Raw genomic sequence first — 17,233 nt, 5'->3', positions numbered from 1 at the left:
AACAAACTTTTGCATATACAGAAATCTTCATTGGCTACCACTCATCCAGAGGACTGCTCCCTTCCTTCTTCTCTTTCCACAGTGACTGTCCCATAACCAGCTGATCTAAGAGGACACTGCCACCTTATGGCCAGTGCAAAGAAATGTCTGTCTTTAGACCTCTTCCTCATTCTACTTTCAAGATTGAGTGTCTTTTGCCTTAAAAGGATTGTGAAGACAAGTCACCATTTTGTCTGTCTCTACTCTCATGAGTAATCCTACCCCATACAATTTCCTATTTTAGCACTATCTACAGAACTTCCTGTGATAATGGAAATGTTCTATATCTGCCTTATCCAATACTGTAGACACTAGCCATATGAGGCTATCAAGCACTTAAGAATGTGGCTTGGGTAACTAAGGAACTGAATTTTTACTTTTATTTAATTTTAACTCATTTAAATTTAAATAGCACTATGTACACAACTAGTAGCTACTATAATGGAAAGCAAAATCTTATACACAAACATAAAAACAAAGTATTTTTCCTTCTCTCCTTCTGTCTTTTCAAATTCTTGCCTAGTTATTATTTCAGAGGAAAAAAACCTTTTATTTATCTTCATTCCAGTTATGAACCACAAAATGTGCCTGTGAGAGATAAAGCTTGAAAAGTAGATAAACCACACCTGTCAGAATGGCTAAAATCAACAACACAAGTAACAGGTGTTGATGAGGATATGGAGAAAAAGGAATACCCATGTACTGTAGGTAGGAATGCAAACTGGGGCAGTCATTGCGGAAAACAGTATGGAGGTTTCTCAAAAAGTTTAAAATAGGGTGCCTGGGTGGCTCAGTGGGTTAAGGCCTCTGCCTTCGGCTCAGGTCATGATCCCAGGGTCCTGGGATCGAGCCCCGCATCGGGCTCTCTGCTCAGCAGGGAGCCTACTTTCTCCTCTCTCTCTGCCTGCCTCTCTGCCTACTTGTGATCTCTGTCTGTCAAATAAATAAATAAATAAATCTTTAAAAAAAAAAAAAGTTTAAAATAGAACTACCTTATAATCCAACAATCACACTATAGGATATTTACCCAAAGAATACAAGAACACTAATTCAAAGGGATACATGCACCCCTATGTTTATAGCAGCATTATTTATTATAGCCAAGATATGAAAGCAGCCCGTGTCCAATAACAGATGAATGGATAAAGATGTAACATATATGGGAGTCTGTGTGGCTAGGTAGGTTGAATGTCCAATTCTTGGTTTCAGCGCAGGTCAAGGTCTCAGGGTCCTGGGATTGAGCCCCATGTCAGGCTCTCTGCTAAGCATGGAGTCTGCTTGTCCCTCTCCTTCCCCCCACTTGGCACTCACTCTCTCTAAAATAAATTAATAAAAATCTTAAAAAATAAAAAAAGATGTAACAATATATACAATGGAGTATTATTCAGCCTTAAAAAATGAAATCCTGTCATTTGCACTAACATGGATGTACAGAGTATAATGCTTTTTTTTTTAAGGATTTTATTTATTTATTTGACAGATAGAGATCACAAGTAGGCAGAGAGAGGAGGAAGCAGGCTCCCTGCCAAGGAAGAGATCCCGATGTGGGACTTGATCCCAGTACCCTGAGATCATAACCTGAGCCGAAAACAGAGGCTTTAACCCACTGAGCCACCCAGGCGCCCCCAGAGTATAATGTTAAGTGAAATAACTCAATCGAAGAAAGACAAATAGCATATTATTTCCAGTCATATACAGAATTTAAGAAACAAATAAGCAAAGGGGGGAAAAAAAAAACGAGACAAGAGAGAAAAATCAAGAAACAGACTCTAAATTACAGAAAACAAACTGAGTGGGGGTATGGGTTAAATAGGTGATGGGGATTAAGGAGGGCACTATTCCTCTTGAGCAATGAATGATGTACGGCATTGCTGAATCACACATTGTACACCTGAAACTAATATCACACTGTATGTTAACTGGAATTAAAACAAAAACTTAAAATAATGAATAAATAAATAAAACTGTTTTGTCCAGCATACTTATTTATTATTAGAAGGAAGGATGGCTGTAATGTCCTAGCTCATCAGAACCAGAAATGGAGTCTCCTCTTATACCTTTTAGGAAACTGAAAACTTTCCACACACAACTAATTACTCTCACCATATGAAAAATATAAAATGGACACACAAAAAATAGATAAAACAGATAAAAACAACTTCTTAACAAGAAAAATATTTTGAAGTGGAATTAGATATCATAAATAAAAGTGCTATTAACCTCTATACCTTTGAAAATGCAACTCTACAGTGTACTTTAATATCAGAATTTTAGAACTAGTTAATTACAGCTCATACAGGAAATTGAGTCCAGAAAAGTTAAGAGAATTGACATTCAGAGTTGTGACTCTGTGACCACAGACCCTGCCTTTCTGACACAGGATGGGCCCATCAATTCTTTCAGAATTCACTCAAGAACCACTTAATAACAAATTACTAGATACAAAAAACAGTAAGAAACCCTGCTCCTATTCTTTCCAAGTGTCTACCTATCTCCTTAATGCTCCTCTAATAAAACTTGATTTCCTTCACATATCAATTAAAAGAATAATTTCAATTTTATTTTCTACATTTAATTACTATTAACCAATGGTATCATTTTCAATTATTTTTGGTTGACAAATATAAAATAATGCCTTTTTTTTAAAGATTATTTATTTATTTATTTATTTGACAGAGAGAGATCACAAGTAGGCAGAGAGGCAGGCAGAGAGAGAGGAAGGGAAGCAGACCCCCTGCTGAGCAGAGAGCCTGATGTGGGACTCAATCCCAGGACCCTGAGAACATAACCCGAGCCGAAGGCAGCAGCTCAAACCACTGAGCCACCCAGGCGCCCCTAAAATAATGCCTTTATGAGAAAAAAGCTTTCCAAGTTTGGACATCATTAAATAATTCAATTCTAAAGACATTTTTCTGCAAAAACAAGGTATGGGTTTATTTTTAAGTTTGCCCTTAAATATGCTAGTTTTAGCATATTAAGTAAGCATTTTCTCAGAAATAACTCTCTAAACTCTAGTTATAATTACTACTTAATTATTAGCTTTGATTAAAAATAATATTAAAATATTAACCTATTTCAGGACAATAGGAATTACAGTATTGGTACAGAATACTCAAATAATATACTAACAACCTTCAACAAAGGTTGTACCTTCAACAAATAATTCAGACAGCAAAAAAAATGCCACAAACAATTCCTTGATCATTCATGTATCTCAGGTCTCTAACCCAATTTGATACATTACCATGAAAAATTCAAATGTTTTTTAATCTGAAGGAAACAAATTTTGCTCCTCAGTTTAGCAATTTTAGCTGATGAGTTCAAAGGGGTTAAGTGTGATAAAGGCACAAAACAAGCAATCTTAGACTACACTAAAAGAAACACAATACCTAAATCAGAAGAGTTAATGCAGACTATTGAAGGCTCACTTTACCTCCAGCTGGAAGGACAGTAATAGTTCTTAGCATCACATTTTCCCCTTATTAAACTAACTATAAACTAGTCAGTTGGCTACAATAAGTAGATACAAATTAACATTTTACTTTTTAATTTAAAGTACTTCCCACATTACATGTTACATTTATTATTTCAATAGCTATCATATATTACATTGAGATAATGTGCTTAAATCTTTTAACCACAAATTACTAGACCAAAGATTAAAAACATCTTTATTCTTCAATATACCACTTTTGGAGTCACCCTGACAAAATGGATATATACAGAAGAGATAAGGGTAAAGAACCATGTTACATAATGTAAATAATTTACAAATGTTTTAGCCTAACCAACAGAATATATGATTGCTACTATCAAATAGTTTAACATATCAGAGAGGGACAGAACTAGATGGATAAAAATAACAGAAAGGCAGTTTTCAGCTCAAAGTAAAGAAAACCTTTTAAACTATCAGAATTACTCAACAAGGCAATACACTACCACATAAAACACTAAGTTGTGGGTTGCCTGGGTGGCTCAGTTGGTTAAGCGACTGCCTTCAGCTCAGGTCATGATCCGGAGTCCCTGGAGTGAGTCCCGCATCAGGCTCCCTACTCAGCAGGAAGTCTGCTTATTCCTCTGACCCTCCCCCTTCTCATGCTCTCTCTCTTTCTCCCTCTCTCTCTCTCTCTCAAATAAATAAATAAATAAAATCATTTTAAAGACAACAACAACACTAAGTTGTGCATCTGAAAACATTTGAAAACAAGCTGAATAATCACTTGCCAGAGAAAGTGCAGACTCTTACACTGGATGGGCAGTAGGACCAGATAACGTCTCATGTTTCCTTTCACTAAGCATATTCAAATATTTAATCTCCTGCCATGATTCCAGCAATGTGCTAGGTGCTAAGTATACAAAAGATGACAAAAGAGACATGGCTTCTATGGTTTTTGCAGTTACAGTCTAATGTAGGAGGCAGAGAAAAAGAGAAAGAAAAAAAAATGGGCAAAAGAGTAGATACAAATCGTAAGTTCTGTTGAAGGAAAACAACAAAATGCTATAGGAGAAAAACAGAAGAATGGACATCAAGGAAGGCATCTCAGGGGAAAAAGACTGAAGTTACAACCTAAAGAAAGACAAGCTAGCTAGACTCTAGTGCTCTGGCCCAGTGGAAAGTCACTGAAGGTTATGAGGAGAGTGACATGATCTGATTTTCATTTCTAAAAAATCATTCTGGTTTCTTTGTGACAAGTGAATTGGAAGGAAGAAAACAAGGAAGCATGGAAATTAGTGAAGAAGGTTGGTAGGAAGGAGCCCCGATGAGAAATGGTGATGGACTGGGCACGCTGAAGTTGGAGGGAAAAGAGTAGAGTTGAAGATGCAGGCAGAGGTAAACAGGAGCTATAGCACTTGGTGATAGATTAAATGCAAGGAATGAGGAAAAAAGGAAAGAGAAATCAAGGATGACTCTCAGATTTCTGGCCTGAACAACTAATCAAATAGTGCTGCCATTTTCTGAAATGGAAAGAATGGGAGAAAGACAGATTTGGAATAAAAGGGGAAGCCAACTTAAAGTTTCTATGATTTTCTTTGGACTTCCTATCAAAAAATCTCATTCTTCATTTTCTGCTCTTTAAAAGCCAGCCTGTGGGGATGCCTGGGTGGCTCAGTTGATTAAGCAGCTGCCTTCGGCTCGGGTCATGATCCCAGCGTCCTTGATGGAGTCCCACATAGGGCTCCTTGCTCAACAGGGAGCCTGCTTCTCCCTCCCCCTCTGCCTGCCATTCTGTCTGCCTGTGCTCGCTCTCTCCCCCTCTCTCTCTCTCTGATAAATAAATAAAAATCTTTAAAAAAAAAAATTTAAAAGCCAGTCTGTGTAAGGGGAGAAATGAAGATTTAAAAAAAAAAAAATTGGAATACAAAGGTAGATTATTGTTTCAGTGTTAAATTAATAAGTCCATAACTGCATAGAGGTTAATTTTTTTAATCCCTATTCTTGGGAAATACATGTAGATGTATTTAGGGGTAAACTGTCATAATATACACAACTTACTCTCAAATGCTTTGGGGGTGTGCATGCATTTATGTACAAAAGACCATATATATGTATACAGACATATATGCACATCCATATGTACATATATGTATATGGAAGAGAGGAAATGATAAACAGCATAACATTTTGACAATCAATGAATTTGTATTAAGACTATTTGAAGGGCACCTAGGTGGCTCAGTGGGTTAAAGCCTCTGCTTTCGGCTCAGGTCAGGATCCCAGGGTCCTGGGATCAAGCCCCACATCGGGCTCTCTGCTCAGCGGGGAGCCTGCTTCCTCCTCTCTGTGTTTCCGCCTGCCTCTCTGCCTACTTGTGATCTCTGTCAAATAAATAAATAAAATCTTTTTAAAAAAAAAAAAGACTATTTGAATATTCTTTCTACTATTTTCATTCTTGTAATTTTCCTCTTGGTATGAAATTATTTCCAAATTTAAAAAAATATTAAGTTGGTACTATACTTCTCTTATTCATGCTAACTAATTCTAATTCTTTTCAACCTATCTCATATGTATTTCCCCTCAACCAGCCATCCTGTCTTTTCCATTATCAAGAGTAGTGTCTCCATCAGGGAGACAGGAAGCATACATAATAGTCCCACAAAGAGAGCATAACAAGAAGGGAGAGCTGTAACAGGTTTCTTGCAATTTACAACTTCCCATGATATATCTGTACCTCTGCTCTCTGGAATGTACTAAGTCCTATGGCCTGATCTTTACCAGACTGCTAGATAACAGTTCTTAGGTTCTATATTTTTGCTTCTCATGTAATAGATAGCAATAAAGCTCACTAGAGAATCAGCATGCCTGGATTAAGTGCTTCTCCTGAGGGGCTCCCATATATCTCTGGGTATAGCAATTGTCACCTTATTTTATTTTTAAAATCATTAGCTACATGTGTTCTACTTTCTCTACCAGACAGGGGGCTTCTTGAGAACAAGGACCATATTATATTTGGGTTTTTTCAATTCCTAAATACTATCATAATATGTAGAAAAAACATTCAATGAAAACTAAGGAGGGGTGCCTGGGTGGCTCAGTGGGTTAAGCCTCTGCCTTCAGCTCAGGTTCCTGGGATCAAGCCCAGCATCAGGCTCTCTGCTCAGCAGGGAGCCTGCTTCCCCTCTCCGCCTGCCTCTGCCTCTCTCTGCCTACTTGTGATCTCTCTCTCTATCAAATAAATCAATAGAACCTTTTAAAAAAAAAGGAGTGAAGAAATAAAAGTTACTGAAAAATCTAAATTTGGTCAGTCAATCCAAGGAACACTTCAATGACAAGAAAACACATGTCATAATATTCTAGGCAGAACTCTGTTGTTTATTATCAAAGAGTATTTAAGTAAAATTATGTAAGGTAAGAATATTCAACTTAAACATATTAAAAACTAATCATTTTACAGTAAAAGGCAGCATTTTTTACATGCTACAATTAATCTTGCCAAAGAATATATGATTAAATGAGAATATACAGAATACCAAATGCTTAAAACAGACTTCTGAACTTGTAAAATTAACAAAACTTAGTTCAGTCCTTAGTAGGGCCTGACCTTCTTTTAACACTTAGGGCAGAACCCAGAGATTCAAATCCAAACATAATTCAAATCTCCTTCCAGTCCCTTAGACATTAGCTCTACCTCTGTTTCAAGCCTAGTATTGTTTTTAGGTCTATTTGTGGCTTGCATCATGTCTCTCCTACACTCATGAGAGCTTCCTGATACTTGGCACAATATCTCTGTGTGCTGCCCAATGTTACTGTTCTGGACTCATCTTGAGTTGCCCAAATCCTCCAGCCCCATCTAGAGAACAGGAGGCAGTGGAGCTCAGCCATTAGATCCCTGGCAATGGTGAGCAAGTGCCTCTAACCATCCTCTTCTGCCTTTTCCTATTAATGAAAGAAAGAATACAGTGTTTCCTACCCAGCTGGGTACTCTGTCTACATCCTTGCTACTTTTCTAGTTCCCTTTAGATTTTCCCAACTCATTGAATATAATGCATATGTCAATTTTCTTTTTGGGCAGGGGGTGAACAGAGGGAGAGGGAGAGAGAGAATCCTAAGCAAGATCCACACCCAGCCCAGAGCCCAAAGCAGGGCTCGACCTCACAACCCTGAGACCATGGCTGAAATCAAGAGTTACATATTTAACTAAGTGAACCTGCCAGGTATCCCATACATGTCAATTTTTAGTAATTCTCAAATTCACCCTGTCTCCTCCAACACCACTTAATCTAGACTCTTATCATCTCTAGCCAGCTTCCCAGCATGTTTCCTTAATTCCCTACCTTCAGCGTCTTCCCCTTAATCCACCCTTTATGCTTTTCCCAGACTTAACATTTAAAATTATAAACCTGATCATGTCACTCTTCAACTTAAAATCCTTCAATGGCTCTCAAAAAAAAAAAAAAAAAAAAAAGCCTTTAAACGGTACTAACAATAGCAGCTGGTACCTACTGAGCTCTTGTGTACCAGGTACGTACAGTACCTCATATAAATCTCACAACAATCCTACAACACAGGTATCTTTATTGTTCTGATTTTGCAGATTTAAGGAAATTGAAATATGGAGAAATCACATAATCTATCCACAGACACACAGATAATAAGCAAGTACAGCTAAGATTACAAAGGCCTTCCAAATATGGCTGTGGTATTCTTTTGCAGCTGTTCTCTCCTACCACTACCCAACAAACCCTGCCTTCCTCTCATGCCAAACTACCCAAGGATCCATTCCCATACCATGATCTTTCAGGACTCCTTACCGGAGTACACACTACTACCCTGGCTCAAAATGCCACTCTGATCTACCTTAAGAACTCTCTCTGAAGGCTTTATCCTTTCTTTCCTCTACAGAGGAATCCTAGGCAGAACAGTATAAGCCAAAATGATACACACACCCCAACTTCAAAATGCTACAATACAGAATGCTGAATAGATTTTCCAAGGTAACTTCCAAGTGAGAATCTAGTGCCAGCCTCATAAACCTGAAATCCACTGGAAAATTAATAGAGATCAACAATACAGTAACAACAAAAGCTAATAAAAATACACTTAATAACTTGACAAAATATCTGCAATATATAAAATTCCATTTTTTGAAGTTTATGCTAACTCATTCAGAATATAAGGGACTCAAGCACATTATCTAAAATTTATATTTAAAAAAAGGAAAAAAGAATATAAAGGACTCAAGCTTTAAAGTACCTTCTTTTGCAAATGTGACTTTTTAAAATGTTACAAGCAAGACAAATTCTATCTAAAATCTATTAGCAAAGCAAGAAAAATTTCAAAAGAAAACTAAAGAGCTTTTTTTTTTTACTATATCTGAATTCAGAAAATAATGATTGAATACTAACAGACTTGTGCTTATGAAATATATTAGATGACAAAGAGGTAGTGAGTATGGTACCACATCTGTAGCATCAGCACATTAGCCCAGTATCTTCCAGGAACATGCAAGAATGATATCAGAAGTCCCTCCTTGGTATTAACTGACGGTTAAACAATATCTCTTCAAAGTACTACTCAAATATATTAGCTTATAATTCCCCACACTAAAGCTCTCAGTTTTGTCTTTTCGCAGTCTCAAGATCCTTCTGTAATTAACTGCTCTTTAACTGGCATTTGGATACAAAGCACCAAGTGTTACTTTCAAACTTAAAAATCTCTTTTCTAGTTAAGAAAAGGTCCTATAAGATCATTTCTGGCACTTGTCCCAGCCAGGCTTCTGTCTCCCTGTATCTTTCATTGCTTTTCCCCCTTAACCCTTAGAAAAAATATTCCTAATCCTTACATAAATTTCTTGTACAAAGCATAAGTAATTTCTTAACAATACCATTTTATAGAGATATTAGGAAATTGACCTTTAATGAATACACAAAGATTAATCCATGGTGAGGTGCTACTCTAAGGAAGCAGGCTCAAAATTACTTTGCTTCTGGCATTCCTCCAAAATATAATCAACATGAACTTCTTATACAATATCTAGAATCAGGCAGAAGACTTATTTTAAAGAGACTTTTTACAGTGGTCTGCTCAGGTTAATAGAGCCTGGCCCAGGGTAACAGTAAATGGAATAGAGAGGGAACAACTCCAACAGCAAGACTTGCCAGCTAATGGAAAATGAGGGATAGGAGATTAGAAGTCAGGTTGATTCCCAGGTTTATAATTTGACTAACTGAGGAACTGGAAGCATCATTAACCAAGACAGGAAAATGAGATGGAATACATGAATCTGGAGAAAAATATGTGGTTAATTTTTGATGTTTTTAAGTTTCAGGTTTTCTGCTAGACAATCAGGTGGGCATTCTAAGTAGCTCACCTAAGGACTAGAGTGCTCAAGATGAAAACAGGGCTGAAGAAATGAATTCAAAGGAGATAATGAAAAACAGCATGTGTTCCAAGAAAGCATGACAGAATGAAGATAAAGGGGTCAGATTGAAAATATGGGATACATGAGCCATTTAGGAATGGGGTCGGTAAAGACAGCTGAGAAAAGAATAGGCAAAAAGGAGAAACAGGAGTGATGTCACGAAGACAGAGAGGGTGTTACAAACATGGGCATGATCCTCTAAAAGGTTCACACTAGATTTAACAACTAGGAACTACACCCAAGTACAGATACAATTTCAGTAAGTAGAAGAACCAAGAGTAACAACACTGTTGGGATGGCAGAATGGCTCAAACAAGGCAAAAAAGGAAAAGTATGAAGTATGTTTGGAATAGAATGTAAAAGAGTTTTGCTGGAATGGAGAGTTCATGTTGCAGAAGAGAAGAAAGGAAGTCTGAGCCAAGGCCTTCGCATTCCAGATTGTATTCTATTTTGGATTTTATTCCACAAGCAGGAAAAAGAAAAACTGGTAGCTTTTTTTTTTTCTTTTAAAGACAATGAATCAATCTGATGACAGCATTCATGATGAACGGGAATGACAAGAGAGTTAAGGTAAGATAAACTATTAAGCAGTCTTTAAATTATCTAGGGCCTGAAAGAGGTTGGTAGCAACCAAAGTAAGAATTAAAGAGTACATAAAAAAGAGAAATTATCTACTCCCAAGGTGACCTAGATATTTCACTATTACTATACCGATCGCGTACAACAATAACCTGTGGACTGAGACCTTCTCTTATTCAGCCTCTCATCATTAGTACTAACAAATCAGAACAAGGGAAGTGGCCAAAAAATGTTTGTTGATTTAGAATTGAACTCAGTAATAAAAAGATACAGAAGTGAGACTTAAAAATACTACACAGAAACTTAAGTAACTTACAAGATAATACTACAGAAAATACTAGTCGAAGTCAAGATCAAGTTCAGACAATGAGTTTAAAATATGTTTCTGGTAGAGAGGGTGAGTAAGGATAACCAAATATAAGTATCAAAGAGAAAAAATCAAAACCAGAGGAAAAATATTCAGATATTTAGACCAAAAAAAAAAAAAAAAAAAAGATTTGTGATATATAATGAAATCAACAAATCTCATTAATTGCCCAGAAGAATAAATATTTAATAAAATTTAACTTCCTAATACATTTTGTATGTGACTTTCTTTAAGAACCCCTGGGTGGCTCAGAAGGTTAAAGACTCTGCCTTCGGCTCAGGTCAGGATCCCAGGGTCCTGGGATAGAGCCCCACATCGGGCTCTCTGCTCAGCGGGGAGCCTGCTTCCTCCTCTCTGTGTCTCTGCCTGCCTCTCTGCCTACTTGTGTTCTCTGTCTGTCAAATAAATAAATAAATAAAATCTTAAAAAAAAAAAAAAAAAAAAAAGAATGCTATCGGGGGCACCTGGGTGGCTCAGTTAGTTAAGTATCTGCCTTCAGCTCAGGTCATGATCCCAGGGTCCTGAGATCAAGCCCCGCATTGGGCTCCCTGCTCAGCAGAGAGCCTACTTCTTTCTTTCCCTCTGCCTCTCCCCAGACTGTGCTTGCTCGCTCGCTCTCTCTCTCTCTCTTTCTCAGTAAATAAATCTTAAAAAAAAAAAAAAAAAAAGAATTGCTCATTTGTATGATCTTTATAAATTAAACTGATGTAAAAAGTCCAATCAGATGGGTCAATCAAAACTGGGTCAGTGTTGAATAATCATCTGCCTTACTCAATCATTCATTCAACAAAAATGTATTGAGTGACTATAAGTTTGGTGTTGAGGCAAGGGAGACCAGCCATCACAGCAAACAGAGTAAAGTACAGCAAATATTACAACAAAATACCTGCAAATGTTACAGGAATATGGGTAACAAAAAATACAATGGAGGAGGGGTAGAGGAGGCATGGTAAAAATATGCCTAGAAGCTTTTCTAGAAGAGGGGACTTATTTGGATTTTTATTTTTATTTTTAAGATTTTATTTATTTATTTGACTGAGAGAGAGATCACAAGCAGGCAGAGAGGCAGGTGGGGGGTGGGGGGGCAGGTTCCCTGCTGAGCAGAGAGCCCCATGTGGGCCTCCATCCCAGGACCCTGGGACCATGACCTGAGCCAAAGGCAGAGGCTTAACTCACTGAGCCACCCAGGTGTCCCCTTATTTGGATTTTTAAAAAGATGAACTGATTTAGCAAAGTAGTTAATGAGTTGGATGATATTCTGGAAAAAGGGGAGATTATGTGCAAAAGCATAGAAATGTCAAAGAATATTGGAACATGGAACTATGACAGAAGATAAGGGACACATCAAGGGAAGGACTTTCTATACACAGACAGCAAACCCACCATTACCCTGTGATAAGAAACATGAAATATGCATTAGAACCCATAAGGAGCATTCTAAATCCCCTGAAGCAGAGTGCAGGTGTAGGCAGGAGTTGGACAAGAAGCAAAAAAAAAAAAAAAAAAAGGTGTCTGACTTCCACAGACAACAGAAAGCCACAAAAGATTTTTAAGCAACAATAAGACCTTATCAGATCTGTGTTTCAGAAATTCAAAAGTCAGTAGTATGGAAAAGTGGCTAAGGAATGAAAATCTGGAGGGAGACCAATGAAGATTAAAAAGTGATTTCAGTTAATGCTTCAGCACTAAATATTGACAACTACTTACTCAAACATAAATGAACCACAGGAGGAGGCATATAAAGTAATGTAACTGTAATATGGGCTTTCAACATAAGTTTCTGAACTCATCTCAAACATCAACTCAATAATCAGAAGCAATTACAGAAAAAGCATGGTCAGGTACATTAGAAAAAAAGGAAAAAGAATAGCCATCAAATCTTTCTCTTAAAAATACTTCACTTACATTTTTAAATTTTTTTATTAAATAATTTTTGCCTGTTTTAAAAAGTACTTAACAGTAAAACTACCATATTGGACAAAGATTACCAAAACAGAATTTAGAACCACAGGGAAAACACTGTGCAAAACTGCTAAAAACGATTAATAGGGAGAAGTTACCAGACAAAAATAGGTTAGCAAAAAAAAAACAAAAACAAAAAGCCCAAAAAACAAAAAACAAAAAAACACAATCTTTGTTACTCACATATAAAACTAGTTTTGAACTGATAAAAATTTGCCAAATTGGAGGTAGGAGGTGTTCTTTAACACTTCTCCCCTAGCCACTGTCTTAATTTGAAAGAAATAGGTCAATACATAAGGACATATATATACGATAATAATAGGTCCTGGGTTCACAGATTAGTATTAAATTAATTTCATTTATTATTTTCAAAGAAATAGCTCCTTAATTTTTTCTCTCCACTGGATCATTACATCAGCTATAAATATTTTTGTATTTATTCAAATATACTAGAAAAGCACCCATCTTTAAAAAAAATAATAACAATTCCTTGACTCCACATCCCCTCTAGCTATCACCCTTTTCCTCTTATCTTCTATTTATAGCAAACTCCTTGAAAGAATTAGTTGTCTCCAGGTCTTCTCCTACAGTTCTCTAATAAACCCCCTCCAATTAAGTTTTCATCACCATTAATCCACCAGGAACTTGTTCAGTCACCAGTGATTTTCGTATTGCTAAATCTAACCATCATATCCTAGTCCTGGATCTAATAACATCTGACACAGCTATACATTCACTCCCTCCTTCTTAAAACATTTACCTGGCTCCAGGGATACCATTCACTCTTAATTCTCCTCCTTCTTCATGGAGTGCTTCTTACTCTTATTCTCTTAGCTCTAGCTCATTACAGAAACCTAAGGCAAAATCGTTGAGCTTCTTCTCCAGCCACAATTCCTTCCTAGATTATCCTAATCAGTTCCTAGGGTATTAAACACTATGTCTATGTCAGTGACTGGAAATATGTTATCTTCAGCCCAGACCTCTGGCCTGAATCACAGACTCATGTATACCTCGTTGTCTGGACAATTAACTCCACTTAATTGCTAACTTAACACATCCAAATTAAGCCCATTATTTCCCACCTGCTTTTCCTGAAGTCTTCCCCAGCTTGGTAAATGGCCACTCCATTCTTCTACCTGTTCAGGACAAAACCAACAAATGGCCACATCCAATCCACCATCAAATGCTGTTGGCTTTGCTTTCCAAATGTATACAAATTGTAAACGCTTCTCCCAAACCCTGCCAAAAATCACTATGATCTCCCACCTTGAATTGCTGCTGGGGCCTCCTGAACAATCTCATTATACCTAGTCTTGGATATTATCTACATAACTGTTGAGAGATCTATTTACCCCCCCACCTCTCTTCCACTAATTACACCCCTCAGTGTGCATTTCTATTTGCCCCTTTTTTTTTCTTTTTTTTTTTTTTAAAGATTTTATTTATTTATTTGACAGAGAGAGACCACAAGTAGGCAGAGAAGCAGGCAGAGAGAGAAAGAAGGAAGCAGGCTCCCGGCTGAGCAGAGAGCCCGATGTGGGGCTAGATCCCAGGACCCTGGGATCATGACCTGAGCAGAAGGCAGCGGCTTAACCCACTGAGCCACCCAGGCGCCCCGCCCCTTCTCAAACAATACAAGCATGCTTCAGCTACAAGATATTCGATATTCGCACTCACTTCATCTTCCTCATTCTCTCCCCTAATACCTGCATAAATTAGATCACTATCTCACTTCTTCCTTAGAACTGCTCAAATACCATTCTTCACTGCAGCCTTCTCTAACCATCTTATATAACACAGCAGTATCCCCCTTGCATGCTGCCTTATTCTGCTTTTCCTCCAAGCACTATAATAACCCACATATTATATATACACTTATTTATTCTCTGTATCTTGTCATTAGAATGAAAGTTCTACAGGGGTAAAAAACGTGTTCTCTTCACTGCACTATTACTAGCAAGGGCTCAGTGGGTATTTCTTGAATGGATGGATAGCATGAATCAGGAAAATCTAGACTCAGTATTTCGTCTGAAAGCTTGGATTGAGGATTTTATACAGCAGAACTTCTCAGGGCCTGGGAAAATGCTGATAGCCAAAAGCAATCATGAAATGGAGAAAATAAATCTGAGGAATTTTTTTTAAATAAAAATAAAAGGAAAAACAAGGGGGAAAAAAAAAAGAGGCACCTCTGCCTCCCCACTCCCTGGATATATCTCCTATAACCTGGCCTAAGAACTCAGACCAAAACATCACCAGACCCACTCTATACTTAAATAGCTGTTACAAATAGTTCCTGCTTTTCTAAACTATGATTGTCAGAGAAAACTGTAACTGCCAACCCAGCACTGGCTGCCAAGACATAATGGTCAGAGAAAGCTCTCAAATTTCCCCAAAGCACTCAGGCTCCAACCAAATATCATTAATATGATGACAACAAAACTCAAAGTACCTCCTGGTGTCTGCCTGAGTTAGCTGTCCCTAGTGTATTCTCTAGGGGCTGTCATCAAGATTATGGCCTTGGTATGGGGGCAGGGATATATTTGAGGAAGCTGAGGGGAGAACAGAGAGAGAAAGGAAGAAGAGAGGGAGGAGGAGAGAAGGAAGAAGAGAGGAAAAGGGAGAGAGAGGGAGAAAAGAAGGGAGAGAGAGAATGAATGGGAATCAATTCAAAGAAACAGAGCCTAAATTCATTTTTTGTATTTTAAAGAGAGGTAGGACTACTTGTGATCTCTGTCAAGTAAATAAAAAAATTTTTTTAAATAAATAAATTAAATAAACATTTAAAGAGAGGTAGGTTGCCAGGGAATGGAAAGCATCTGCTAAGATATATCACATTACAAAAGGACCAAAACCCTGAGACATCCAGCATTCCTCAGCTAAAAAGCGGTCTTGCATCTCCCATTCCCATACTGAAGATATGGGGTAGGGGGCCATGACAAATTGGACAGTTAGGAGCAGTGACTGTGGTGAAGAGTGTGGTAACAATTACAGCAAAGAAAGGAAGAGAAAAGTAATCATCCATTTTTTTTTTCTCTTTTCCCCTTACTGTACTTACCAAGTACAGAAACCAGCCAGATGAAAACTGGGAAGAAGGCAAAGAGTGAAGAATAAGGATGCTCTGAAGCAAATAAAAGAAGAAGAAATCAAACACAAATTCCTTCTCTAAATAGCTCTTTGCAAACCAGTCATATGGAGCACCTGGGTGGCTCAGTGGGTTAAGCATCTGCCTTCAGCTCAGGTCTTGATCCCAGGGTCCTGGGATTGATCCCTGCCTAGGGCTCCCTGCTCAGCAGGGGGCCTGCTTCTCCCTCTCCCCCTGCTTGTGTTCCCTCTCTTACTGTCTCTCTCTGTGTCAAATAAATTAATTGAATATTTAAAAATGAAAGAAAGAAAACCAGTCATATGAAGTAAGTTACTTGGAACTGACCAAGGAAATTTCAAACAAGCTCCTACACCTTAGATAACTAAGAGCTGTACAAAGAGGACTGTACAAAGAGAACAGAGATGCTTAATTATTTGGAATGATGGTCCTGGGGCATTTTTAAGATCAACAATCCTCCAAGATGACCCAACTATATTCAAACTGGTCAAGATGGAAAAGTAAACAGGTGAAAAACTTCAGCTTTCAAGCATCCAGTCTTTAAGAATCCTCTGTCTTCTCAAGGGTTCTAAATCTCAAAACAATCAGAAGTCTTGAAAGCCAGAGAAGTAACTGGGGGAACACTGAAAAGCAATCAACTCAGCAGAGAAGAGCTGAAAACTCACAGGTTACACCTAACATACTCTGATTTGTCAACTCACTTAAAAAGGAAGGAGACTTCTGACTGGTTGCTCTCCAGAGGGTATGTCACATCCCAGCATCAGCACCAGTAGCAAGTGTTAGAAGCTTAAAGAAGCAGGAAACCACAGGATACTCTGAGAAAGGTATGGGAGGAAAAAGTAACAAAGACAACTGAGCTATATATAAATGCAGGTCATCAGCATATCACACCAGACACAACAACTAGAATTGTTTGTAGCCTGAAGTAACATTCTGTATTTACTTTTGTAAGTACTTCCCTCTCCTTTAAACTTCTCCCAGTCTGGCACTGATTGCTCTCCCTGCTCCTCCCTGACAGCTGTCACTTTCTAGAGCTCCTCTTCCTCCAGGCACTATTTGATTTAGGTGATTTGGTGTTTCCCACCCCCAAATCAGTCTTCTACCATTTTCCTGAATTAGCTCATTCTGTATTAGATCATGCTTTCTACTCTGTCCCTATTCTTGAGAAGCACATAATCCAGTGGGGCAGGTAGATGTGTCACTAGATTAGGTGCAATACATCATAGTCAATGCCACGAAAGAAACATAATGACATGCTGTAAGTACATATTCATCTTTCATTACCCTATTTCATATTTTCCAAATCAACACTCCAGCTTCCCACAC

At 37.8% G+C, this 17,233-nt stretch overlaps 1 protein-coding gene across 6 annotated transcripts in view; it reads right to left on the bottom strand.

Moving 5' to 3' along the window:
- Positions 1–17,233, bottom strand: part of CCSER2 (coiled-coil serine rich protein 2) — a 187,822-nt gene that overhangs the window by 165,188 nt on the left and 5,401 nt on the right. The window contains exon 1 of one of the 6 annotated variants that reach the window (XM_082719675.1): positions 16,609–16,717. The exons of the other annotated variants lie outside the window; for them this stretch is intronic. The gene's annotated coding sequence lies outside the window, so the exon portion shown is untranslated. Of the gene's footprint in view, positions 1–16,608; positions 16,718–17,233 lie in introns of those variants that run through there. 6 annotated transcript variants of the gene reach the window in all.

Source organism: Mustela nivalis (genome assembly GCF_964662115.1).
Source record: "Mustela nivalis genome assembly, chromosome: 2".
Taxonomy (NCBI): Eukaryota; Metazoa; Chordata; class Mammalia; order Carnivora; family Mustelidae; genus Mustela; species Mustela nivalis.
Note: the sequence above shows the minus strand (reverse complement) of the source record. Positions and strands in the feature narration are given on the sequence as shown.